General features: G+C 40.8%; 1 protein-coding gene across 1 annotated transcript in view; it reads left to right on the top strand.

The window, feature by feature from the left end:
- Positions 1-25,110, top strand: part of LOC139033118 (uncharacterized) — an 88,931-nt gene extending 63,821 nt beyond the window's left edge. Inside the window, exon 5 of the mRNA XM_070461792.1 lies at positions 24,726-25,110. The gene's annotated coding sequence lies outside the window, so the exon portion shown is untranslated. The remainder of the gene's footprint in view (positions 1-24,725) is intronic.
- Positions 25,111-25,342: the final 232 nt, after the last annotated feature.

Here is a 25,342-nt window from a genome sequence, read left to right as displayed (position 1 = left end):
TTCTCTTTCTTCAGTCTTCATGTTCCTTGTGTTATCACTTCCCTCTTAATTTTCTTTAGCTGTTATCTTAGAGGAAGTCAGCCGCCAATAAATGATCTTAGTTTTCCTTCAATTGAGGATATCAGTATTTCATTCCTGAAGGATAGCTTTTTGAATGTATAGATTTATGTCTCTTGGGACTTCCCTGGTGGTCCAGTGGCTAAGACTCTGTGCTCCCAATGCTGGGGGCCTGGGTTTGATCCCTGGTCAGGGAACTAGATCCCATACACCACAACTAAAGATGCAGCATGCCACAACTAAGACCTGGCATAGCCAAATGAATCAATCAATAAATAAATATTTAGATTTATGTTTCTTGAGAAGTTTAGGAAGTTTTCAGCTATTATATTGTTAGATTTTCTTCCTGCACTGCATTCTTTCTCTTTTTTCTGGGAATCCCATGACACAAATGACAGACCTTCTGTTATTGTCCCCCAAATCCCTGGGGCACTGTGGTTTTGCTCTTAAATCTTTTTTTTTCCTCTGTGTTGTTCAGATTGGCTAATTTCTATGGTTTTATCTTCAAGTTCACTGACTCATCTCCACACAGCACTGAACCCATCTAGTGAGTTTTTATTTCAGTTATTTTATTTTTCCATTCTAAAATTTCCAGCAGTTCTTCTTTATATATTTTCTGTCTTTGTTCAGATTTTGGCTCAGATGGTAAAGCATCTGCCTACAATGCGCGAGACCCGGGTTCAATCCCTGGGTAGGGAAGATCTCCTGGAGAAGGAAATGACAACCCACTCCAGTATTCTTGCCTGGAAAATCCCATGGATGGAGAAAACTGGTAGGGTACAGTCCATGTGGTCGAAAAGGGTCACACACGACTGAGCGACTTCACTTTCACTTATAGGTTCCAAGATTGCACATGATTGGTTGCTGGAGCATTTTTATAATAACTATTTTAAATTCTTTGTCAGGTAGTTCAAACCTCTCTGTTATCTCGACATTGGCATCTGTTGATAGTCTTTTCCCATGCTGGGTAATTTTTGAATTTATCCAGCACATTTTGAGTATTATGAGACTCTATATCTTGTTGAAAGCCCATGGAGAATGTTGCTATTTTTGTTTTAGCAGACAGTCTACTTGGTTAGGTTCATAGAGCAAGTTCTAACCCACCTTCTGCTGGTCCCAGTGTCAGTTCAAGTTTCCAAGCCTTGACAGTGGTGCTTGGTTGTGTCTGATATATATGCTACCCAGTGACCTGTCTGGGACTTAGGCAGTTCAGTTCTCAGAGTTTTCAGTAGTCTGCTTAGGATGAAATATACGCAAGTAAAGCTTACAGGTGTGTCCAAGAGTTCAGAAACCATTTATAGGGCCTCTTCCCAAGTTCCTTCCTCTGTGATCTCAACAGTACTTTTTAAAAATTTTTATTTGATTCAAGTATAGTTGATTTACAATGTGTTTATTTCTGCTGTAGAGCAAAGTAATTCAGTTATATATATATATGTGTGCAGGCTAAGTCACTTCAGTCATGTCCAACCCTTTGCGACCCCATGGTCTGTAGTCCGCTAGGCTCCTCTGTCCATGGGGATTCTCCAGGCAAGAATACTGGAGTGGGTTGCCATGCCCTCCTCCAGGGGATCCTCCCAACCGAGGGACTGAACCCTCATCTTTCATGTCTCCTGCATTTTCTGCATTGGCAGGCTGATTCTTTACCACTAGCACCACCTGAGACGCTATATGTATATATACACATATATGCACTTTTTTTCTACTCTTCCATTATGGTTGATCAAAGGATATTGAATATAGTTCCTTGTGCTATACAGTAAGACGTTGTTGTCTTCCAGTAGTTTCTAATTCCACCAGACTTTCCCTTTTTTAACCAAAAAATTGGATTTCATTATTCTGTTCCACCATGTACTTCCACATCTGTGCCCACATCCCCAGTGCAAGCAATAGAGAAAAACAGAGAAACACCAGAGAGAGAAAAAATATCGCGAGCTTTGGCCCCATCCTCTTGGAACCACTGTTCTGCTGAACCCAGAGGAATGTTCTCCCCCTCCAGAGTTCTGGTCCTGCAGGCTCCTGTTGCCCCAGGCTGCTCTTGGGGGCTGTGGCCTGAGAGAGCAGAGAGGAGGAAAAAAATGAGGGATTTCCCCCACTCTCTGAGTGTCAGGAGTTTTCTTTCCTGCTCCTTGAGCCAGAGCTACAGGGCATCTCCTGGCTCTCTGTCAGTGCCTGGTGCCTGCTGGCAATGTGTTGAGTTCAGTCTTGGGGCATACTAGAGGAAAAAGTCATGGTAAACTCACTGGCACTTCGGTGGTATTTGAATTCTGGTCTTCCTTAATCTGCCTGCTACTATTTACTCCTCAGTCCTCAAAGAGCTGCTCCAGGCAGTCCTTCCAGGTTTTACAGTTTGTGTTCCCTGGGAAAGACAGGGTGGAGTGGGCTGTCAGCATCTTAAGCAGACCCAGAAGCTCTATGTCTGTTTTCAAATATTTACAATAGCATGAATTTAAACAATGGATACGTGAACTGTCTCCTTGGTGTTACTCTACCCAGCTTTACATCTTTGCTTGAAAAACCATCCTTGGACCGAGATGTGCATTTTAGAAGGAAGGTGGGATTAATACTGCCAATCAGTAGTGTTATTTCCATCATTCGATGAAATTAAAGTTGCTTCTTTCTCGACACTACAACTAAAATTAAATGGGGAGTGTTTTTTCTTTTCTCATTGACCTATTTATACAATGAAAGTTCTTTTTCAAGCACAAGAGTTATACATACAAGTCAGAGCTTTCTGAAATCCTTTTATCCAACTAGAAAAAGACCAGGGAGACAGTGCTTCTATAAATCTGAATCCAGCAAGCACCCTATTGAGGCAATGAAATACTTCTTGAACGAAGAGAGCTTCGTTGTGCAGATTTTTCAGTGCTCTGTTTTAGATTCTGAATGTTAGCTGGGCTTATAATTGCTGAAGAAGTGATTATTATGCTAATAGTTAAAATAGTTCAGTTAAAAATCTGAGAACAAGCATCTATGAGGATTGGAAGTGAAGTTGTAAATGTCTCCCTCCATAGCTAAATGGTTAAAGGTATTACCAGGGTGGTGAATGATTTTCAAAGACCTGTTGTTCAGGAGGGGTGGGGAGCAGGAAACTCTGTTGGTATTAGAGGAGAATGGAATGTTTTAGGCAGTGGGGGTTTGTCATTTCCAGGAGCAGGGCTGGCAGTGCGGTGGGAAGGTCTGGCTCCAGCTTGAGCCCACTCACAGGATGTTAGGGGGAAGTGTGACTAAGGTCACGGCCACGCCACATGGTGGGCCAGCTGGAGCCAGAGCAGGGGCCGCTGTGGCCACACATCCTGAGTTTCCATAGTCTAATGCAGTGGGTTTGAAAGAAAGGGTGGATGCAGGATGCTGGCTAGGCGTGCAGAGAGCGTGGGCTGCTATGTCTTTAAGTGACAGTGGGTGGAGATTACAGCATTTCTTCTGCTTTTCCTTTGACACCTTTTAAAGATACAACCCACGGTTTGCAAGGGTTTCTGCCTATGTCTGCTAGAGGGATCTGAAACCCTGCAGCATTCCTAGGAGCACAAGGAAAAATTTTTCGAGTACCATTGACAACGAATATGGAAATTTTAAATTAAGCTGGAAATTTGAAATGCTCTTCATATTCAGCAGTTTAATAGGGAACTATTTTGAAATCCTTCTTAGGGAATTTTGAGACATTTTCACATCTGAAAAGGATACGTACATTGCTTGTAACTTTTCTTTGGAAAAGGGCTATTCAGGATGTTTAGCAGGTTGGGTTTCAGAATTTCAGCAGCTTTATGGCGTTGTCATCCAGTTTGACAGATTGAATGTGCACTTAGAGGAAATGGAATGTATTTTTAATCGCTGGAATGTATTATACCTAAGGAACATGGGAGAGTATATATCAGGTTTCAGCTGTGATTAATATTTTGCTGATGATTTTTTAGCTACATGGCAAGTTTAAACTCGGCCTCTACTTAAACAATGTCTAGTATTTCCTGATTGTCAAAAAGAAAATGGGTCTTAGAAAACTGGTCTAGAATTCTTATCCCTAGCCCATTAGGAATCCAGGAGGTCTCACTTGAAAATTAATGTCTTAATTTAGGAAAAAACCAATTGTATTAAAAAGTATAAAGTATAAATCTTTTCCCTCCCTCAACAAGTTATTTTAAAACTCCTTTGAGGAATGAGGCAAGGGGTTTTCTTTAGATTACTTGGCAGTTTGAATTCAAACCCTTTGCCTTCAAGCATCACCATAGAAACTTGGGTAGGAGGCTGTAAGTACTGTGGGCTGTTATCCTTAGGCATCATGGTGAAGATTCTGTGTTTTTAAGATCGTGTCTCTTGGCAAGGATTCATTGAAGTGAAAATGAGTTTCCTTTAAAGTGCGAAGTATTTACTTAGTTCTGGTGTTCTTCTTAAAAATTAAGACTTGCGTTCCTCCTACAGAGAGAAAGGTAGAAGTAGAAGAAGTCATCATCTTGAGTTAGGTTATTTTGATTGTAATGCCATATTCAAAATATGTGATCTTACCTTTGAAATAAGGGGCCTGAAAGGGACAGTTGTCTACTTTAGAAGCTACAAATTCTTTTAACAGAAAGGGAGAGTGGAAATCAGCAGTTTTTGAGTGGTCACCCATTCCTTTTATGGCTTTTTTTTTTAAATTTTCACAGGTGTTCATTGAAGTAAATTTATAGACTTGGAAAAAAGTGAATGAATAAGATGGTGAGATTGACCTTTGTTGGATAGGGGATGATAAGAAAGAGGAGAGGCTAAACAGACAGGTGTGTTTGGGGACTTAAAACAGCTGAGAATGACTTTGCCCCTTTGGGACATTTGGCAATGTCTGGAGTAGGTTTTTTGGTTGTTCCAGCTGGGGAGTGGAGATGCTATTGACCTCTAGTGGATTGACACTAGGGATATTGTTAAACATCCTACAGTGCACAGGACAGCCCTCCTAACCTCAACACCGATGACTGGTCTGGCCCCAAATGTCAACAGTACTGGTCTTGAGCAACCATAACTTGAAATGAAATAGAAAAGAAATTAAATTAAATATTCTTCCTGCCTCACTGAAATGTGTTGAAGAAATGTTAGCCTGAGTCACCCACCTTAGCAAAGAGTTATATCTAAATATTTTTTCTAAATATCTCAAGGAGTAGAAACTAGCTTACTAACAAAAAGGATTTATATGTGATCTCTGGGATCCATTATTTTAATCATTTTTAAAATGTATAGTTCATTTTTAATGTTGTGATAGTTTCAGGTATACAGCAAAGTCATTCAGTTGTGTATATATATATGTGTGTATATATATATATGTTTGTTTAGTCACTAAGTCATGTCCAATTCTTTTGTGACCCCATGAACTGTAGCCCGCCAGGTTCTTCTGTCCATGGAATTCTCCAGGCAAGAATACTGGAGTGGGTAGCCATTCTCTTCTCCAGCCATTCTCTTCTCCAGGGGATCTTCCCAACCTAGAGATCAAACCCAGGTCTCCTGGGTTTATATATTCTTATATATATAAATATAATTTTCACATTCTTTCCCCATATAGGTTATTACAAAGTACTAAGTATAGTCCCCTGTGCTATATCATAGGTCCTTGTTGTTTATCTATCTGTGGCCCATTATTTTTTAGGGTTTCACTTTCAAGGTACACTGCTTTTTCTCCATTCTGCTTTTCTCATAGTAAAATTTTGTCTTCTTCCACTTCCACTTGATCTCTCCATCATGGAGGTAATAATCAGTTGGCAACCATTCTGTATGAAGTATTCTTTTGTCCAAGGTATTTAGAAGCTGCTATTATATTGTAACTGAGCTTCAGGTACCATCATCCAGTGCAGAGTGCTAAAGTGTATATTGGCTATGTTCAAATTGTTACTAAGCATCAAAAATAGTAGGGGTTGCAAAGTCAGAATATAATGCACTGTAAGGATATGGTTTTGTTAGCATCAAGTGGCAGTAATATGTAGTTCTTGTTAATAAAGCACTTAAGTTCTATTTTTAGATATTTGGCTTGTGCCTGGAGACTCAGAAATTGAGTTCCAAAGCCTCAGCAATTCAGAGGTCCTCTGCTCCCTTTTGCCACCCAAACAGGTTCCTTCCCCTTTTCACCATTTCAAGTGACCATAGATTTGTAAAAGGTAATATACACCCATAGTGTCTGGCACAAGATGTCATTCTTAGACATTTTGGAACACTTACCACTGTTTTGGGCTTCCCTGATAGCTCAGCTGGTAAAGAATCGCCTGCAATGCAGGAGACCCTGGTTCAATTCCTGGGTTGTGAAGATCCCCTGGAGAAGGGCTAGGCTACCCACTCCAGTATTCTTGGACTTCCCTTGTGGCTCAGTTGGTAAAGAATCCACCTGTAATGTAGGAGACATGGGTGTGATCCCTGGGTTGGGAAGATCCCCTGGAGAAGGGAATGGCTACCCACTCCAGTGTTCTGGCCTGGAGAATTCCATGGACTACAGTCCATGGGGTCACAAAGAATTGTACACGAATGAGCGACTTTCACTTTCTCTTTACTTTTCACCACTTTTTTAAATGTCAGAACACTGCAATCAATGAAAAGATGGAATAGAGCTGGGACAAGAGAGCTGGAAAGCCGAGAAAGATAAGGTTTGCGGACAATGGGAAGAATGTCAAATAAACCAATAGTGGTTCATTCTGCAATATCTGAAATATTTTTGAGCACCTAGAAAATGTGAGTTCTTTAGGCACTGGTGGTGCAGTCTGGAGAGAGAGAAGGGATGGGATTTAGCTAGAACTGAAAGCGCTGATGGAAGGAACAGCAAATATGACCATCTAGACTGCTGGTTTTATAAAATAAAACATTTTCTCATAGTCCTAGGAGAAGACCAGATGTCTGCCTCTCAGTTTTAATTAGGAAGTGTGCTTTAGTTACCTGAAAAGGATTACCTTTGCCCTCTTAAAAGCATATTTCACAAAGATGCCACCACTAACTCTACCCAAAAAAAAGAGCGGGCTATATGGGTATAAATAACACACAGATGGAGCTATCTTCTCAATGACAGACATTGAATTGCAGTTTAAGAAAATAAATATTTTCCCCATATTACCTTTTTAAAAAATGTTGAACAATGGACATGCAGATTTTTGTTGTTATGGTTCACTGAACATTATCCTTTCATCTGCTAAAAGTTTAGACTCCACAGAAAAATAGAAAGCAACCTAACCATTTTAAGTCATATTTTAAAAATACATCTCTTGGCCTGAAAAAGTGTATATATTATATTTCTTACCTATCTTACAACTGATCTTTTAATTTGCCAAGGTCAGAGGATCTACTGACAAGGGTGGAAAGTGACTTTCACTCAGGCTGGGTTTATCTTTTATGTTTTGTTCTTCCTCAGTTTTAATCTCTCAAAAGAACTTTTTATAATTTTTTTAAAAATTTGGCCTGAGCTATAATTTTATATCTTCTTTTTATAGGGCACTTTGAGTGAGGCACTCGTTCTCTAATATCAATTTTATTAACTTTTAAAACAAGGGGGTAAAAACAATGGTGGATGGGATAGATGAAACAAGCTTGGCAAAAATAACCTTTGCAGTCAATTAGAGTCATTATACTATTCTCTCTACTTTGGGAGATGCTTTTAAGATTTCTCCAATAAAAATATTTTTAAAGGAGGCAACAGAAATAGATGATACTAAATCTTGTTCCAGAACTATCATTGTTGCTCTTAAAAGGTCTGGGGGAGATCTGAACATACCCAGAGGCCAAGTTCAAAGGCAGGCATGTGTGGTATGGGATCGGCTCAGGACTGTCTGGGTTCAGTAGAAGATGAAGGGAGTAGATGTGAATAATGAGGGGTATAGATTGAAATTTCTTAGCTGTGATGAGTGAATCCTGACCTGGCTCTTATAAACTGTCCAGTAATGAAGTCTGTCCTCTGCTCATCCTCTTCAGCCCCATCTCCCTCCTCCTTTCCTCTATAAGTTGGCCCAAACGTCCCATTGCCCTGAACAATGTTATATGTTCATAAATACAGAAATATAGTGCCATCTTGAGTCTTGCATGCCCTCAGCAAGATGATCAAGAGTTTCTTCTGTCTCAACACTTCTGGGAGCTGTGCATTTGTTTCTGGGACACTTTAGTCTTTGTCCTGAAGTTCTGATTAAGTGCCTCACTTCAGTGGTTGGGTTTCTGAAGCCATCTCCTTATTACCTTGCAAGAGTTGTTTTATTTATTCTGATGTACAAGACACACATTAGGTAGAACTTTTACCCTGTTCGTCTTGGAACTCACTGATCCTCAAATATTACACTTGACTTTCTGTTGAATCCCAACAAGAGCTGCTGAGAGCAGAGACTTTGTTGCTGTAGTTCAGTCGCTCAGTCATGTCCAACTCTTTGTGACCCCATGGACTGCAGCACACCAGGCTTCCCTGTCCTTCACTGTCTCCCAGAGTTTGCTCAAACTCATGTCCATTGAGTCAGTGATGCCATACAACCACCTCATCTTCTGTCAGCCCCTTCTCCTCCTTCCCTCAATTTCTCCCAGCATCAGGGTCTTTTCCACTGAGTTGGCTCTACCCATCAGGAGGCCAAAGTATTGGAGCTTCAGCATGGGTCCTTGCAATGAATATTCAGAGTTGATTTCCTTTTAGAATTGACTGGTTTGATCTTGCTGTCCAAGGGACTCTCAAGAGTCTTCTCCAACACGACAATTCAAAAGCATCAGTTCTTTGGTGCTCAGCCTTTTTTATGGTTCAACTCTTACATACATACATACATACATAGATTCATGAGTACTGGAAAAACCATAACTTTGACTATACAGACTTGGGATATCTCAAAAACCCTGGAAATACATTTTAATATAAGAGCCCCAGAGATGTTCCTGACAACCCCATGACTACATATGCATCCATTCTAGTTTTCTGGCAAGGACCAGGGTGCTGAAGAGCAAGAGATTCAGAGGTCTCCCACCTCAGAGGTCTTAACTATCTTTCTGATGCTGGAGCTAGATGTGGCGCCACCTGCCACCCTCATATGGAAGTGCACATACACTCCCCATTTTCTTAGTGATTTGATTTTTTTTTTCTTCCTAAAACCCTGAGTGAAATCTTGGAAGAAAGAAGGGAAAAGAGGAAGGAAAGAACTAGATTGAGATTGAGGTAATCATAACATCACAACAAAAAACTTTGAAGAATTGAGGTGTGGAGGGCAAATCCAGTAACACTGGCTCTGTTAATAGTGACCTTTGAGTAATTTATCCATTGATTTCCCTTTATGTAGAAACTGTTATCCCATATACTTCCCCTAAGTTGTGGTGTTTCTCTAATGGAAGAAAGACAAAAGAAGTTGGGTTACAAACTGCTGCCTAATCTAATACTTGTTTCTCATGTACTCAACAGATATATATTGAACACATATGTACATAAACACAGCTGTGCAAGATGCTGGATGGGGCTAATGCAGTAGGCAAGATAGATTCAGACTCCTCTTCTAATGTAAGAATGCACCATGGCCTATAGGTATATTCTCTTTGGCTCACACAGTGTCATAAACACTGCAGTGTTTCTTTCTTTTGAGAAAACTGGGAGATTTGGCCTCTTGGACCTATATCTTCAAGTGGTAAAAGTCAGGGAAGTTGGGGAGGGGTAGTGTGAAAAAATGCCTGCCATGGTAAGCTGAGGCACAGATTCCACAACTTGCCCTGGCCTTGGCCTCTCATTTGTTTTTGGTACTTCAGCCCCGGGGACATCTTGGTTGGGATCTCCTGTGGTCATGTTCCTCGTTTTCACAGGGATCACGCTGTGGGATGGGGAGGCTTGGGTGAGAGCTGGAATGAGAAGCCAGGTTGGGATGGGAAGCATAGCTCCCACTGCTCTCCCTGCCATTTGGACTATGCATGGAGTTACGCCCTCCATCCAAGCCTTCCCAAGCCACTGCTGCATAGCTTATTTTTAAATAGCTGCACGGTTGCTGTGCACTCTTCAGGATTAGAATTTGAAGCCAGAAATGGGAAATCGTGGCTCCAGCTTTTTCTAACCCTCCTGTCCACGAAGCCTCCATTCCCAACCGTTGGGTTCTTTATTTTTTCTTCCCTAAATACACTGTGGCATTGTTTTCGCCTCCACACCTGTGTCTCTGCAATTCTTCTTACCTAGCCAGCCCTTTTCCTACCTGCTCACTGGTGCTGCTCACCTTTGAAAGCATACCCTGCCTCGCTTTCTCTGGGGCTCTGAAGGCTGGGCACTGGTGAGGTTCAGGCAGCAGGGAATAGAGCCACCTATAGGGGCCCTTGTGGCTTCTGCCAAGATCACTTACTTTGATCTGTTTCACATACTAGGCTTTCTTGTTAATTTCCTTTGAAGAAAGCATTCCAGAGCTTCAGATATTTTTCATTTGTTTAGAGTCTATCAGTTACTTCATAGTATTCATTATCGTTCCTAACGTGCATACCTGGATTCTATAATTGCATCTTAAATCCTAGAGGACAGGAGTCCTGTCCAATTCACTTCTACTGTTCCAGAGCCCAGCCTGGGACTGCACACAGCCAAAAATAGATAGTTGTTGCACAAGCAGATGATTTCATTTACTGATTGTCAGAGCACAGTTTATAGATTATCTGAATTTAAATATTAATACCCTGAGACCCCTCTCCTTCTGAGGGCATACCCATTCGTTGCTCCTCTTAAAATGTATAGTTTCGAAAATGGAATGCATCTATACCACCGTCACTTTATTTCCCTTATCTGTTAGGTTCTGTCTCTTTAAGTCTGAGGCTAAAAGTAAGGGACAGGTGGTGACAAGCCTGATTGGAACAGACCTTGGAGCCTCAAACCACCTGATGTGGGGAAGGTAGGGAGGGATGGGCACTTTGACAGCATTCAGGGTGGAGACCACAGTCTTTTCAGAAATGCCCCGGGGATTCCCGGACTCTTCTTCAAGAAACACTGTACCTACAGCATGGCATCTCTCATTGGGCAAATAGGTACCCTTTAGGGGAGACTCCACATTCCAGGCCACGGTGGAAGGATGGCTGAACTGGCTGTTGGGGGCCCTGATTTATTTGTCAACTTTACCACTTGCTAATTTTTTAACCTTTAGCAGCCACTGAACTTTTTCTCCCTCCCCCCCCCCCCCCACCCCTCAGTGAACTTTTCCAGGTCTGTTTTGTCTAGTGTTAGAGATTAAATGGGCTTCCCAGGTGGCGCTAGTGGTAAAGAACTTGCCTGACAGTGCAAGACATGTGAGTTTGATTCCTGGGTTGGGAAGATCACCTGGGGGGGGGGGGGGCATGGCAACCCACTCCAGCATTCCCCTTAAGTTTCAGAAGAGAATACTAAACTCAGACCATGGAGGATGAAAAGTCCTGAGGCGAGCAGACATATAATTTATTGATTAAGTCTCTGCCTTATCCTAAAATGTCAAGGTTGTATTTCAGTCTTCACTAGATGTCTATGTTTCCAAATAAAAACAATTTAAAAATTATTTTTGCTGAGTTACATTATTTATTGTCCTCAAATTTTGGAGTACAGTTGATGTCTCTGGTTTTGCAAATTCTTGAGAGGGTCCTCATATTACTTCTAATTTTTTTTTGTTCAGATTTAAATTCCAAGATAGAGATGATGACTTTATAGTAAACATTGCACATAGCAATTCACTTTACCCTCCCAGTAACCCTGTGAAATAGGTACTGTTGGTTCCCTTCATTTTACAGACAAGAAAGCAGACATAGAGATGGTCAGTGAATTGCCCAAAGTTACCCAGTCTGTAAATGGTGGAGCTGAAACTTGGCCCTGGGCAGTCTGGCTCCAAAGTCTGTGGTCTTAACCTCACTCTGCTGTCTGTCTCTAAAGTCAGCTAATTCAGGTAAACCAATTGATTTTTTGTTGTTGATAATGGAATTGATAATGGAATTTTGGTGCTGCTTTTCACAGCCACTACCTGACTCACAGCTTTTTTTGCAATAAACTTTAATGTCATTTGCAGATAACTAATTTTTCTAGAGCTCCAGAAGTTCAATAGTTGGGCTTAATGTCTTCTGTTACCAAGAACTTGGTCAGCGTCAGTTTATGGCCACAGAGAGACTCTACCTGATGACTACCAACTGGTCAGCTTCTGAGAGATGCTACACAGCTAGTACCTCTAATTGGGGTGATCAGTGTTGCTGAGCACACAACTGAGCACACACGCACACATCCCCTTCCAGCCACTGTGCCATTTCTCTTTGCAAGTGTTGTCTTTATTTACTGCTACAAATACCTCTCTTTCTATGCTCCATTGTCTCCACTCCAGTTACACTTTGTGTCCCCACCCACTGTACCCCCAAAATGGCTCCCATCAAGCATTCCCAGACCTCTGCATTTCAAATTCACTGATGAGTCCCCAGTCCTTATCTTATTCAGCCTGCCAGCAGGATTTGACCCAGCTGCTCCTGCCATCTTCCTTGAAATCATTTCCTTCCCTTGGCTTCCTTGAGGCCACACTTGGTGCTCTGCCTTCCCAGAGGGTGCTCCTTGCCAGTCTTCTTTGCTGAATCCTCCTGGCATCGCTCCAACCTCTTCTTATTCAAGTGCCTCAGTTCTCCTACCACTTCTCTATCTGTCCTCACTCCCAAAGTCAAATTAACCTCTTGGCTTTCAATACCACTTAAATGCTAATGATTTCATCTCCGAACTCTTCACTCAATTTCAGATTCATTTCTGCTTGGATGTCTACTTGGCATCTCAAACCTAGTATATCTAAAACCCAACTCTTCATCCCTCTCTACACACCTCCCTAGCCCCAGCCATACCCAGCCTGCCTCTTTTTGGGAAATAGCAGTTTTGTTCTTTCAGTTATCTAGGCCAGAAACCCTGGAGTAGTCAGTGACTCCTCTCTTTAGCTTATATCCCCCATCAGCGGGCTTCCCATCAGTGGCTCAGACAGTAAAGAATCCTCCCACAGTGTGAGAGACCTGGATTCAATCCCTGGATCGGGAAGACCCTCTGGAGGAGGGCATGGCAACCCACTCCAGCATTCTTGGAGAATCCCACAGACAGAGGAACCTGGTGGGCTACAGTCCATAGTGTTGCAAAGAGTCAGACACGACTGAAGCGACTTAGCATGCACGCCCCCATCAGCAAATCTTGTCTGCTCTTCCTTTAAAATGTATCCAGAATCTGACCAGTCACCTTTATCTCCCACCAATATCACTTAGGCCAGGCTACTGGCATCTCATCTGGGTTAATCAACTAAGCACTCTGTTCCATCCTTGCCTCAGGTGGTACCTCTGTGATCTTTCCACTCTTCCCGACCAAAAGCTTCCTAGGTATTTACTTTTCTCAGAGTAAAGACCATAGTCCTTGAAAGATAATGGCCTAGAAAGCTCTATGTCATCTGCTCCCCTCATTCCTGCTCAGCTGAATCAGTGTTATCTCTTTCTTCTTTCTCCCTTGCCCATTCTGTTGTAGTGCCATGGCCTCATTGCTATCCCTTAACTGACCAGGTATAATCCTTTATCAGTGACCTTGTACAAATTCTCTCCTCTGCCTTGCCCTTTCGTTTGTTGCCTAGGTCTCCATGGAACCCACTTCCTCCCTTTCCTCAGAACTTTGTTTAAATGCCTGCTTGATCCGAGAAGACTTTTATTCACTGATCACCCTAAACAAAATAAGAGTCAACCACACACTCCCACCCCCACCTGCACCCCTGGATTGTTGGTCCTCTGTATCCTACCAGAGATCTCATCACCTGCTGGCATATTTTGCATTTATTTGATTGTCTGTCCTTCTCCTTTGGACTGGAAACTCCACAAGGTCAGAGACTTTGTCTCATGTTAATTGCTGTCCCTTGAACCTAGCCCAGTACCTGGAAGTTGAGTACTCAGTAAGTTTTTTTTTTTAAATGAGCAAATGAATTAATCATCTGAACAAGGCAGTCAGAAACAGGCTATGGGAAATGAGGGTTTTCCCAGGCTGGAAGGAGACCTACAGCATCTATGAAATTTTATGTGTTCCAAGAGACCTCCTCTACCTATCCTTTATATTTGACTGTTTCTAAAACTGGAATACTTATTAGAATGGACAATCTGTCCCACGTGCCATCTGCCATGCAGTTGCTGTTGCCCACGCATTTACAAAGTTGGCCATAGCTTTTCACATGGCCAACAACTTAGTTGAGTTTTCTTGTTTATTATTGGCTCTGTATATGGCTGAGGGTACCTATCATTTGATGCACTTTCAATAAGAGTACACTTATTGTCCTTCAGATGAATGGATAAAGATGTACAATGGAATGTTACTCAGTCATAAAAAAGAATGAGATAGTGCCATCTGTAGCAATATGGATGAACCTAGAGATTATCAAACTAAGAAGTAAGTCAGAGGAAAACAAATGCTGTTTGTTATCACACACAGTGATATATGTGGAATCTAAAAAATACAACAAACTAGTGAGTATAACAAAAGGAAATAGACTCACCAATATAGAGAACAACTAATAGTGTTTACTAGTGGGGAGAAGGACAGGGGAGAGGGGCAACATAGAGGTAGAGAATTAGGAGGTACTTTGTATAAAGTAAATAAGCTACAGGGATACATTGTACAGCAAGGGGAATATGGCCAGTATTTTAAAATAACTATAAATGGAGTATAACCTTTAAATATTGTGAATCACTGTGCTGTACACCAGAAACTTATACATCAACCATGCCTCAAAAAGGAGGTACACTTAATAAAATAAAATGTTATTGGCACTGAAACAAAATGTTATTGTGTACCCAGAAAGAAAGGCATGAGAACAGCAGGGAGTAAATTTGATATTAGTGAAGCAAATGTTCATTGTTGGATAAATGACTGAAATCCTACATTTTCTTTCAAAGCAACAACTAGGAAAATACAAGTAGTTGAAGCTGTGTTATTTGTTGCTGAGATACATGCAGGAGGACTGCCAGTTACACGCCAAGCTGTGTAACTGAAGGCAGGAGAAATCGCCAAACCTCACAGAACAAAGCAATGAAAAGCTAGTTTGACTGTCACTCAGGACTATGTTTAAGGGATTGTGTCATAGTTAATTGACAAAGTTTGTTTCTTACCTAATGATGCATAGAAGAACTGAGTGTCTTACAATCAACGACATGTCAGGTTGGATGAAATAGAGTGGGTCTCTTTTCTAGATCTTAAATTTACAAAACCAATTTCTCTTTCTTTTGTCATTTATAGTTATTAGTTTATGTTTTAGATTTTATGATGCCAAATTTACTCTTCCGTATACATTAAACAAAAAGGGAGAAGTTTGGCTAGAAACTTGTGTTTTGGTTTCTTGGTTTTCCCCCTGAATGTTTTTTCTCCAGCATTAAGTAGAGAGCTAGCATCATTGGGAACAATTATCCAGAAGTGAAATTTGACTTTGGTTGGTTATGATTGGTTTGAAGATAAATTTTTTCAGACAGTTGCATGTTTCTGGTTTTCAACTTTTTCATTTGAATTAATTACAAGCTCCCAAGAAGACAGAAAAATAATAGAGAGAGGGTTCTGAGTGTCTATCACCCAACTTCCCACCATGGTGACATCTCAGTTATCATAACTATAGCACAGCTACAGTTTAAAAAATTTGTTTTTATTTTATATTGGAGTATAGTTGATTAACAGGGTTGCATTATTTTCAAGTGTACAGCAAAGTGATTCAGTTATACATATATATGTACCCGTTCTTCTTCAAATTCTTTTCCCATTTAGATTATTACAGAATATTGAGTAGCGTTCCCTGTGCTATACAGTAGGTTCTCGTTGGTTATTTATTTTAAGTATATCTGTGTGTACACATCAGTCCCAAACTCCCAATCTGTTTCTTCCTCTTAACCTTCCTCCCAGCCCCAGAACCATAAGTTCATTCTTTAGGTCTGTGAGTCTGTTTCTGTTTTGTAAATAAATTCATTTGTGTCATTGTTTTAGATTCTGCATATAAGTGAGATCATGTGATATTTGTCTTTCTCTATCTGACTTACTTAATTTACTCTGAGAATCTCCAGGTGCATCAATGTTGCTGTAAATGGCATTATTTCAATTCTTTTTAATGCACAGCCACAGTTTGTAATGGATCATCTTGCACTCTTCCAATGACTTGCTGGGGAAGGAAAAGAGAGGAAAAGTAGCTTTGTTATACTGTACAACCACTTAAGGAGTATTCCTGGTCACAGGAGGTGAGACCGGAGGAGCAATGTTCTAGAGAGAGTCATACATTGATGGTTACCTTGTAGAGGAAGTCATCAGGTTAAATTAATTTGTGAGCTAAAACTCTCCAACAGAGAAGGTCATCATCAATTTGTTTTATTTTCAGTGCAAGGTTTCTTTTAAGGAAATTGTTTTAAAGCAATTTAAAATGCTCTGTAAAACTCTTGAAAAAGCAACTTGGAGTTCTAGAATCAGTTGGAAGGAACTTCTGGTCAACCACTGGTTAAGTAAGGTGACTTCCCCTTTACCATCCCTGACAGGTTCCTAGTCCAGCTCTTCTGAAGGCCTCTCTCTGCTTAGGGCCTCCTTCCAGTTTCCATATGGTAGGGTTTTTTTGTGTTTTTTTTTTTACGGACACGTCACACCACAGACAGTACTTCAGTGCTTTTTCTCCTTCCTTCCGCTTAATCAGCCTCAATCCTTTAATACTGGAGTAGTTTAAGCAGTTTCCCTCACTACCCTGCTTACAGCTCCTTCACAGGCTTCACTTTTTTGAGAGCTTGACCACATCCTGGAGAGAGGATGATGATGGATCAGATAAATTAGAGAGAGCCAAGAGATACATTTTTGGAAAAATAATGACAAAGAGGACTTAGTGCTAGATTGGAAACAAAAGCTCACTATTAAAATCATGCTTTTCACATGAAACGGTGTCCTCCTTTTCTTGTTTCTCTTTCCCATGTCTATTATTTGTTCCTCTTTCACAAGCTAGGGGGTGGTCTGCATTTTGAGGGGTCCCAACACCCCCTTCTCCCCAGCCTGAGCCTCCTACTCACTTCCTGTTTTCTGCCTCACTGACTCTGTGACCTTATCACCTCCCAGCCAAGACCACCACCAGCACCTTCACCTCCACCTCCACCCCTGACCTTGCCTGGATGCCTGACTTCCAAGTTTATTTCAGTGCTCTTTTTCGTTTTTCTTCCCTATTGTTAGATGAGAGCCAGGTCACTTCAGTATAGTTGGTGATTGATTTACAAAGTCTTGAGTTCACTTACACTTAGCATCAATTATGCCTTTGAAAATTCTGTTTCTTTCCATGGAAAACATCAGAATGGTAACCACCCCACTCTCAGTCTCACCCCAAACATTTTGGTATATTAAGGAGCAGAAAAAACCCATGTAGAGTACTCCAAGGACTCTTCTTTTCAGAGGACTGAAACTCTGAGTATTAATAAGACCGATTTTTCAGTGTCTTCTGCAATTACCGTGTGTGTTCAGTTGCTCAGTCATGTCTGACTTTCTGTGACCCCATGGATTATAGCCTGCCAGGCTCCTCTGTCCATGGGATTCTCCAGTCAAGAATACTGGAGTGGGTTACCGTTTCCTCCTCCAGGGGATCTTCCTGACTCAGGGATCGAACCTGTGTCTCAGGTGTCTCCTGCATTGCAGGTGGATTCTTTACCACTTGAGCCATCAGAGAAGCCCTGATCAGTTACTATTTTGATCATTTAAAGAGAGAGGACTAAAATATGAATTGGCAGTTTATGGACACTTTTTCCCTTGCAATAGACACAGGTCAGGGTGTGAGAAAACTAGATTTGGGAATATTATTTCTACTACATAAGAAACTAAAGATTTTAATTAGGAAGAGTATTGACTTGAAAGTCAAATACTGTGACATAGTGAGCTTGACTGGAGTCAGGTGGCAGGGAACTTGAAGGCCGGGGAGTAGAAAGCCAAGTCACCAAGTTTGAAAACCAATCTAGCTCAGTTTATATGGACCCAGTGTTGATATATTTTTGTAGATATGTAAATAGACCTTGAATAAAATCTCTAAAATGCTCCTTTATATAAGCAGATTTGGAGATACTGTAAAACTGGGCATACCAACTGTCATCCCTAAAGAGCTTGTCATTACAGATGAAAATTTCCAAATTGAGAAACACATAGACATGGAAAAGTTATTAATAAAAGCTTTTGCCTATTCAGAGTGGTCCTGAAAGAATTTATTTGGTGACCTTATGAAAGGTTGTGCTAGAACAAAAACACTGTCCCATAAATAGAAATGAACTTTGGAAAACTTGACAGTGTGATAAAGACACTGCTCTCCTTGATCTCCTGTGTGTGGAGTATTCTGTAAAAGTGCTAAATCCATTGGGAGCATTTGCCTATCTATAGAATGTCCATACCTATGTTTAAAAGGGGGAAAAAAACCCACCATGGATAGATAACCCAAAGGGACAATGCATTTTAGCTCATTGGTGTAGGAAAATATGTAAATTTGTCAGTAAAGTTCAAAATATGCCCTCTTGACTTCTTAAAGCATAGACCTGCCCTGGAATAGGAAATATTCGATCACTGGAGCCTTTTTTTTTTTAGGTAGGCAATTTTCCCCATGGTAATATTTATACTCCACAAATTACTAAACAGATTGGGTTAAAAATATGGCAGAAAAGGAAGTGCCTTTCCTGTAAGTCTGGTTAGATATGCATCCTGACTGTAAATAGCTGAGCTATGTCCTTACTCTCCATGTAAATTTTTTTAAAAAGCAACCTAATTTCATATGTTTCCATCCGCCTTCTTCTCCATATCACTCCTAATAAATTCTTACAAGGATGAGGATCCACTTATTCCAGCATAGGACAGTTCGGAAGTTTCATATGACAACTCTTTTCTCACCAAAAACTAGTATTATGAAAGGAATGCCCACTTTGCCCCACAGGTTTGTTGTTGCTTACAGCCTTCCCATCGGTGTGCTTTTGAAAGGTTAAACTCACGTCTGAGTGATTGTTTTCATAAACTCAGAATTTCACTTCCAGCCCTCATGGCTTGATAGTGTATAAACTGGTCTCTACCCAGTATTAGCCACATTGTTTTCACACTTATCTCTTAAGGGCCAAAGATTATCTCACAGAAGCTCCGAAATAATTCCTGTGTCTGCAATGTATGTGAAAAGGAAATTTTTTAAGAGAAGAGGGTGAGAATCAAGTTCAAACTCTTGAGAAATTTCGTAAAGGATTATATTGATTAGCAAAAGCTCTCCGGCATCTTCTGGCAGACATGTGAGAGAAAGCAGTGATTGTAATTAATTTTTAGTGAGTGCCGCATATTTGATAATTGCTCTGATTCACGCTATTATATTCCTCTTCCTTCACCCACAGCAAAACAAGCTTAATTTGATTCATACCCTTAGGAAGAGGAAAAAAAAGCCTGAGATTACTCACATGGCTGTGATTCAGCTCTTGGCTCTTACCCCCACCTCCCCCTCCTCCTCCCCCCTTTCTCCCACCCTGCCCACTCCCATATTCACTCCCACCCAGTGGCGTTGCCATCAAAAACTGAGTCAGTTCATTCTTTAAAATGGGTGGGGAAAAAAGACAACTAATGAAAACTTTTCTGAGCAAAGTGTACTGCTTAGATCTGAAATCATTGCAGGAAGACCGGCAGAGTGGCTGCTTATATAATAGATAAAGCATGGAACAAAGGGCAACTCTCATAAAGAGATGTTAAGAGTGTCTTATATAATTCTAGACATAGTTCACGTGCATGTTGGTAGAGGTAGACACATAGCCACATAGGCAGGCATCTATGAACATTTTCTTATTTGGGGAATTTTATATACACTGGATATAAAACTGATCTTCTCATCTCAAAGTATATCACTTTGCTATAATCAAAAAGTGAATCTAGCCATTATCCAAAGATTTTTCTAAATTGAAGTATAATTGATTTACAAGGTTGTATTAATTTATGTTGTAAAGTGATTCAGTTATACATGTATATATACATTCTTTTTTTATATTCTTTTCCGTTATGACTTATCACAGGATATAGAATATATAGTTCCCTGTGCTAGGTCCTTGTTATTTATCCCAAAGATTTATTTTTAATTTCTTATTTATTTTTAATTGAAGGATAATTGCTTTATAGTATTGTGTTGGTTTCTGCCAGATAGCAACATGAATCTAAAGATGTTTGATCATTGTAAAACATAAGTGAGAAAGTCATTTTGTCAGCCTTCAAATGAACAGTGTGACTTAGAAGCCTAAGACTGTTGAGTTCCCTCCCATCCCGGAGGAGTTGGAAGATTGGTACTGGGGGTGATAACCTCCCCTTTAGTGAGCTGATGATTGTGGCACATATTATGGATGCAGTGATTTCTGTTCCTTCCTCATATTTTCTCAGTTATTCCCATTCTCCAGATGAAACCAAAGCTGTGAGAAAAATGAAGTCACTTTCCTAAGTCCCCACAGGTTATAGTCCCAGAGCCAGTATTAGAACTCAAGCTGTCTGACTGCATCCTGACCTGTAGTTCCGGTTTGTGGGAATCTGACACAGTTGGATCATTTGGTGTTCTAGAGATTGCCTGGAGACAGGAGTGGTGACCAACAGGAAGCTCTGTGCCCGAGCTCCAAACCTGGCTTTAACTAAATTGTTGAATCAGGTCTCTGTGTGTCTTCCTGCATGGAGGGGAATGGAATCAAGCCTTCCCCCAAACACTCATTTGTAATCCTAATCACCTTCTCTCCATTTTTGCTGGCTTTCCCCCCATTCTGTTACCATCTGTCTCAGAAACACTGCCTGGATAAAGACAAGTCTAAGCAGTTGCTCGCCCTCCAACAAAACATAGAATTATTTCTCTTTTCCCCCAGAGCAGTGCCGAGCACCATATTTGAGGAGTTCCATATTTATAAAACTTGCCTGCATCTCAGCGATGTCTGGTTGCTGTCCATTTTATCATTCTTCAAATATGTTCTATGCTGGCTGGAAACGATTAGCTTTGTTACTGGAGGGTTTGTGGGATGCTTGAATTTCTTCACAGAGTTTTCAGATGGAAATCCATGTAGTTTTCTCCTTTAAGAAATGAAATTCCTTAATAAAAGACAGCACGGGAGAGAGTGCATGCTGAGGTTTCTTTTTGAACCCCACACACGCCCTCACTCCTTGGTTTTCCCTGAGGGTAACTACGGTGAAGTCTTATGTCATGACCCTGCGGAGAGAGTAAACAGTGAATCTCTTTTTCCTGGGTCTGAAACCACTTCCTCATGCCTCTGTTTGGGGGCCCCTTTTTGATGTCAAGGGTGGTGCTCCACACCCACAAGACTGTAGTATTTCCCCCAGTCTTTGACCCATTCACCTTCTTTCTTGGCCGATGAGTTTCCATGTCTTGACCCATCTGGGCTGACTGGAATGGAAATTCTTCTTGAATGTCCTCCCCAGCAGGTCCCAACCTGATTCTGCACTGGCTTTTGGAAACTCCAAGAAGTTTGGACAGAAAGGCCCCAGCAGATGTCAAATGTAAAACCAGACAAGTATTAAAATCACTGAAACTTTGGGAGGAAAATATGGGTTGACTAGGTGTTTGTCAAGTGATTCTTTTAAGAAAAGTTATGGAATTGTATTTTTCTCATGCAGAAATGTTAAAATGACTATGTATTACTCTAAAATGATGGTGCGTAGAGGGCTGTTAAAGCGTAGAGATTGGATGACAATGATAACAAAACAGCCAATCCTCACACAGTACATATTATCTGTCAGGCACTATCCTTCGCTTGTACGTGTATTTTTAACCCAGGTATCACAGCTATGTATGGCAAAGCCAGGATTCAAACCTCAGCAAGTCTGGCTCTAGGCTTTAAAAATATGTTACGGATTCTTTTAGATGCCCAAATTTTAGGCGTTCAGTTTTATTAATATGCTGTTTTCATAGTCTGTGTTTATTTCCATTGAAAACCGTGTAATTATAGATTTTATGGTCTTTATATATTGTAGGAAGATAACTGGTTCTTTAAACCAATAAAATTTTACTCAAAAAAAAGTCAGTGGCTAGATTAATACATCCCTATGGAAATATAAGTTTTAAGAACCAAATGAGAAATATGTGCACATAGTTAAAATAGAAAGGTTTCAAAAGTACAATTTGGAAATGCACTTCTAAATTGTTTTGTGTGGATTTAACTTCAGAAAGGCAGTTCTATCTATAAATTTAGTGTGGGATTTATTCCAGTAAAAGAGTACAGGGACTCTTTCTGTAATGTGAATAGTCAGTTCCTGAATCAACTGGATTTACAAGGTATATACCTTTTCTCTGCCTTCCTCTACCAATTTGGAAATTAGATATTTGAACATTTTGATATATTATAGAGTATTTTTTTATATTAAAACAAAATTAGTTCTCCATCAAGGCATAATCAGCAATGCATGTCAAACCTTGGTCAGAGCAGTTGCTAACTCTGTCGGGGTTAAAGGAAGTATGCTGAAAGGAGATAACTGAAGTTAAACTGCTCAGACCGAGGCTTCCAGATTTTTTGTGTGGGGACTTGCACTCCTTATTACTGCATTCTTCCTGTCTGTGTAATACCTGGGAACAATTTATTCCATGTAATCCCACCCCCATCTTGGTAGTAAACTTTTTTTTTTTTTTTGCTGAAGAGGAGGACTTTCAGGCATGCCAATGTATTTAATCAGAATTTTCTCAGATGACATTGAAAGATTTTCAGGTTTTTATTTTGCAGCTTGTAGGCAGGTTGGGATTTAAGAACAGTACAGATGCTTGTGTGTGTGTGAGAGAGAGAGAGATGTGGTTATATTGCATATGTGCTTGTGTGTGAGTGGCTCAGATTAGAATGTGAACTGTAGTAAATGCAAAAGTGAAAGTTGCAACATGGCTCCCATGCCCCTGACCACTTCCGAAAGAACATGCCACGTGTACTGTAGACTTACAGACTTAAACTTGGATCCACAGGATACAAAGAGTCCTAGTCCTCCATGATAAAAGCCTCCAGTAGATCTAAAATTATAAAACCTTTTTACTGCTGTTCGCGTGAACTCAAACATTCAGTTGCCTCAGTTGCAAAATTTTCAACAAATAATTAGGATGGTTTAAATATTTGGAACTAGAACCAGAGCCTCACCATACCATCAAAATAATCTTGCAACTTTCTCCTTTACATGATCCAGTTCTTTGAAACCATTTAGAATCTGCCTTGTGGTCCTGAAATGTACAAGTTATAAAAGAAAAAAATGTGAGCTTGTCAGATTAACTACAATCACCAGTCTAATAAAACTGAGTCACATCCAAATGGGCTGCACTTACGCTACCCTCCCATTCTAGGGAAAACGTGGCTGGGGGAGGCAGTCTGAGTCATCACCTGGTTTGTTTGACATACGCTTCCTTCCATAAATTGGGAATGGCAAGCAGCACAGTGTTCCCGGCTTGCCTCGGAGAAGGAGCTCTTGCAGCCTTGCACGATCAAAATAGGGCCTTTTAGATTTGAAGGTTGAAGCTATGTCCATATTTTGGCTTCAAATGTCCAGGGCAGAGGGAGAAACCAGACAGACCCAAACAAAGAACAAATGTAAGTACCATTTTGGGTGGGGGATAATGAAATGGTAGGGTGTTCACAGTTGAATGTTTCCTAGGATATAAAAAATAATTGAGAACTACATTGGGGGTGTTAGATAAATTAGTAGCTGGCTCACTAAGCGGGGGGCTCATTTACTTAACGAGAATGTTCTCAATGTGAACAGTCCAAAATGATTACATGAGAGAGAGTGGGAGAAAGAAAGGGGTGGGGGGAAACTGATGATTTGGTCGTTACGGTGCAAATTGGTCCTGACTGTGTTTAATTTTGTCTGAACTGTGCAACCTTTTTGAGATAAATGTATTTCGTTTAAGAAACTTTTTCACAGCAGACTTTTGAATCTCCTTTAGTGGTATTTGGAGGGGCTGAAAAGAGCGGGGGATCTTGTGTCTCACCCATTTTTCCTCCAGCCGCTGTGCGGAGGCTCACCGGAGAGCTTTTTAGAATAAAGAAGTTAAGAATGCAAAATTGTTGGGGAGACTGAAGAGGAAGGGGAAGGAGGAGTAGATTTATAGCTGAAGTGGGTTTGTAAACTCAGCCTCGGCTTGGGGATTATTTTTTAATATGTGCCAGGCACTCCTCTGATTTCCATCCTGGCTTGGTGGTGGCTTTTTGTCTGTCTGTGTGAGGCTCGGGTGTTCCCTATTTTAAAGCCGGAGTTGTCACAGCCTGGGCGTTTTCTGTTTCGGCTTATGGCTTTTTTTTTTCCCCCCTCTTTTCCTGAATGAGTGTCCTTTGTGTAACCCCAGTAATTCAGAAATCCTGCAGTCATAGGGACTGCCCTGTCACGTGACTTAGGTACTAGGTGCTGCCTGCGATTGGTCAGCAGCTAATTGGCGGGTCCCTATAAGAAGTCCCGCTTTGGGCGACCAGTCACTCTCCTGCCTGAGCTGCTGCTCAACAGGGGCTGGGGGTGGGAGGGGAGGAGGGGGGGGTGGCGATGGGTGTCCAGTGATTCAGCCACATGTGATAGATGACCAAGGGACCACTTCCTTGGGGTCTGCACATCAGTGGAAGCCACCCAAATTGGTTGTGGCTGCCTTGATCAAACTCTGGCTCCCTGAACTGGTAACTGTCACTTTAATGTAGCTTACTGATTAAACTCAGAAAAATGCAGCTAAAAATCTTTGCCAGGAACTTGTGTGGACTTACTCCCTGTTCCCCCCCCCACCCCCACCCCCTTGTTCTTATTCGTTTTGTCACAGGAATGAAATGCAGATAACTCTTTAGAAAACTTTCATAGGAAAAAAAGCGCCTCGTGTGATCTGGAACAAAGACATTTTCTAATCAGATTTATCAAGCTGTGAAGAGGGAGTTTTAGCGAACGGAAGCAGCAGCATTCTGTCACCAGGAAATACTGCTTTATCCAGAATTGGTAAGTGAAAAGTGGCATTGCTCCCTAATAGATATCATATGCTGTGTGTGGGAATTGTAAAATTGTTCACAGACCCCTAACAACTGTGTTGAGCTAAAGAACATATAAACAGAGTGAGGAATTCTAAAAAGGAACAGCTCGAGAATATAGCACAAAGGCTGAGAAGAAGCCAGGTAATTAACAAAGATGAGCTGAGCATTACCAGTTTAGCCAAATATGAGGGAAAAGAAAAGAAAAATGAGTTTTTTGGTAGAATTGTGGCATTAGCATTCCATGGATATAGGTTTCCATTTAGTCTGAACCGTATATGTGATATATACTTGAAGAGATGCTTTCAGAATTAGTCAACTTGCCCTCCTTTTCCTCCTTCTACCCCAGGATGTCCAGAATTTAGTTAGAATTCTATAACATGAAAGTTTAAGTAATGCATTCAAAAAATTTCCTACC

The sequence above is a fragment of the Odocoileus virginianus genome, chromosome X (genome assembly GCF_023699985.2).
Source record: "Odocoileus virginianus isolate 20LAN1187 ecotype Illinois chromosome X, Ovbor_1.2, whole genome shotgun sequence".
Taxonomy (NCBI): domain Eukaryota; kingdom Metazoa; phylum Chordata; class Mammalia; order Artiodactyla; family Cervidae; genus Odocoileus; species Odocoileus virginianus.
Note: the sequence above shows the minus strand (reverse complement) of the source record. Positions and strands in the feature narration are given on the sequence as shown.